Here is a 3,653-nt window from a genome sequence, read left to right on the forward strand (position 1 = left end):
TGGGAGGAATGGGTTTAGAGGAGACTCTGGACCCCTGTGCTGGACACGCTGGGTTTAAGACGCCTTTTGGAAATCTGAGTTGGAATACAGGTCATGGCTGGAGGGATGCATTTACAGATTATCAGCACAGATCTCATCTCTAAAAATGCAGGCCTGAATGGTCCACCGGAGGGGAAGGACTGAGCGCTGGTCCTCAGCTGTAACAGTGGGAGTTTGAAACAAGAGAAAAAAACCCAGCAAAAAATATTCAGAAGGACTGGCCATTGAGATGGGGGGTAAGCCAAGAAAGGGGGTGTCTCAGAAGCAGGTGAAGAACATGAATGAAGAAGGAGCTGTGCCACTTTCTGAGAGCTGGTCAAGGAAGATGAGCACTGGGATCGTGAAATAATATGACAGGACTAAGATGAGCATATTTGCCTGCCAATTATGGCAAATCTGAATCACTTATGAATAAACAAAAAATGGTCAAATTGGATGAACTAAAACTTGGCTCTTATACTCTTCATAAGAGACAACCTAAACTAATTTTATAGTTTTTAAGTGAAAGGATGGGCAAAGGCACACCAGGAAAATATGAACACAAATAAAGCCAAGATCATGATCTTAATATGGTTGATTCAGAGCAGAAAGCATCAAAAAAGACAAAGAAGGGGAATTTGGAATGCTTATGTGTAGAATTCCCAGTGAGAGGACACACTTGTGAATACAGACGCGCCAAATACCACTGCCGTCCCTGCCTTGGCCAGGGCTGCTCCTGCTGCTCCCTCTACCCAGAGCACTCCTCCCTCGCACACCGCTAACCCCTTCACTCCTCCAAGACTAGTCACAATGTCGTTTTCTCAGCGAGGCCCATCTAATCTCCCCTTTCAGAATTGTAACCTAGTCTCTCTGATCCCCTTAACCTATTTTGCTGTTTTCCTTCCTGCTCCCCGTGGCTCCTACAGAGTTTGCTTTAGTGTCTATTTTCCCTCAGCCTCTTCCGATTTTTCCTTCAATTCTTTGATGCCTATTTTTTTTTCTTCACTTCTTTTCCAAGTGCCACCAGCTCAGGTTTTGTCTCCAGTCTCTCTTTCTCTTCTGAGAGCCACTTGACGGAGGTATTGTTGGTAGGGTCCAGGTCCCCGGATGGAAGCTTTTCCTATGGCTCAGTATTGAGGGGGTGACTTGGCTTCACCTCACTTTCCTTCAGCCCCAAAATGCACCAGTGGAAAACTGCTCGTGGTGCACACAGACCACCGTTTCCCGCACCTGCGTGGCGTGTCTGTGTGTGTCCTCGTGTAGCTCTGCCCCCTTGCTTCATCTTCTGCATGCTGCCTCTCTCAGGCTGGGACTTGGCTTTGTGCACCCCCTACCCTGGGCCCTTCCCAGTGGCGCTTCCCTGGCCCTCTCTGAGATCGTGACTTCCACCAGCGCCCCTAATTACTGTCACCACCTTGGGTGATTCCCATCTGTTTTGTGTGGTTTTGAATTTCAGGGATCTCCTACTTTTGTCAAAGATGAGCATTCCAGCCAGTTTGGGCCGCTATGACAGAAATACCATAGACCAATGACTTAAAGTCTTAACCATTTAAAAATTTTTTCTTTGATATCTAGGAATGAAACACAGAAACCTATGTCTATATATGAAAACACCTATCTCATCCCCCTAGAAATATGTAAACTGTTGCCATCTTCCCTTTAACTATTGAATACAAACACCCATTTGCTAGAGTAGACAAAATATCATATAGATATTCTTAATATCCTGGGGAAAATGTTGTTTTATTTCCACCGTGTTTTTACTGGAAACCTATAATATAGAGTAATGACCATTTGACATCTGCCAAATAACCAAGGACATAATTTGGCTCCCAGAGTTATTTCAATTTCCTGTCTTAGCAGGGAACAGGCTAAATGGCTAATGGGTCTTTTCTGTGTCTTCTCTGTATTGAATACATTCCTGGAATAAAGCCATTGAAGTAATAGAATTCCTCTATGAAATTGCTCACCTGAAGAGAACTGCTCATCCTAAATATTAGATTTTGATTGAGATGGGTATCTTCAACTATCAAAATCTATATCATTAGTGTCAAGAGCTACAAAGGGTATGACATTTTACCATACTTGTGAGCTAGTAAGTTAACCTGTCATGGTTTCACGGATGCCAACAGAAGACAAGAGACTCTTGGGTCGGAGATGGAAGACTTTATTATTCGTCGCATAGCAGTCAGTGTGAGCTCTTTGTTTGTGTCCGTTCCCTAGAGGGGGTAGGGAGATATGTTAAGCAACTCAGGTGAATTCTGCACACTCACTGGGTTTGCATCATAGCTCAGAAACTCTGACTTTAAGGAACTCTGGTCTTTTTAAAGGGGCTGTTCATAAGCCTACTCCACCTTTACCTCTGAGGGAAACGTTATCTTTATAATCCTAGACACAAAACAAATCCATCATCTGCTCTACACAGAGACACTGGCTCTAGCTTCAAGGCTGTTTCCTATACAAACACCTTTCAAAAGATAATTTGAAACAAAGACTTCAGTGCCTTAACTCAGAAGATGTGCAAACATGCAAATGACCCATTGTAGAATTATTTCCCAATATTGGGATTAGTCTTGCTACCAACACAACTCATGAGTTTCTCAACTCATGAGTACAGTTCACTCTTAAGCAACATGGAATATAGGGGCACCAACTCCCCAAGAGGTCAAAAATCTCTGTGCAACTTTTGATTCCCCCAAACCTTAGCCTATTATTAAACAGAAGCCTTACTATACTGACGGCATAAATAGTTAATCAGCACATATTTTGTATGTTATATGGATTATATACTGTATTCTTACAGTAAAGTAAGCTAGAAAAAAGAAAATGTTAAGAAAATCAGAAGACAGAGAAAATACACTTACAGTATTGTACTGTAAAACATCCATGTACAAGTGGAGCCTCCCAGTTCAAACTTGTGCTGTTTAAGGGTCAATTGGATATTCTACAGCCTACACATGTAGTGGGACTTCAGAGTTAATAAGACTTTTTAAGAGTGCGAAAGATTACTGATTTCCTTTTCATATGTCTTTTAATTAAAAAAAAAAAAAGATAACACAGATACTTAGTACAAAAGTAAAAACTGTAGGACAGTAGGCAGAGAAAAGTAGTTCTCTCTCCTGATCCCTCGCCACCGAGTCTCCCTCCCAAACGAAACCTTCCTCCCCTCCTTCCTCCCTTTCTATCTCCCTCCCTCCCTCCCTTCCTTCCTCCCTCCCTTTTCCTTCCTTCCTTCCTTCCTTCTTTCCTTCTCACCCTCCCACACACATAAAGGTGAGGGTATGTGTGTATGTGTATACTTATGCCTTTCCTCTACCTGGGATTCTTGTCTACTCCTCCACATATCCCTACCCAGCAGAAATAATAAAAATTAAGACAGATGGAAAAAATCTGAAACCAAAAACAATGCAATTTCCTCCAGGGCCTTTCAAAATTCCTGCATTCCTTATTCATGCCTCCCCTACTGGTGACCACTCCCTGAGCTCACACATGTGTAGGGGAACAAGGCATCTACACACCTAATTGTAAGATAAAGAATAATGGGAGTAGGAGAAATAAATGAACCATAGGCGGTCAGTGGAGGGATGAAATGCTTGGAGCTAGAAGGATTCATGGGAGGGCTGGCAGTGGGCATG

This window comes from Suricata suricatta, chromosome 5, assembly GCF_006229205.1.
Source record: "Suricata suricatta isolate VVHF042 chromosome 5, meerkat_22Aug2017_6uvM2_HiC, whole genome shotgun sequence".
Taxonomy (NCBI): Eukaryota; Metazoa; Chordata; class Mammalia; order Carnivora; family Herpestidae; genus Suricata; species Suricata suricatta.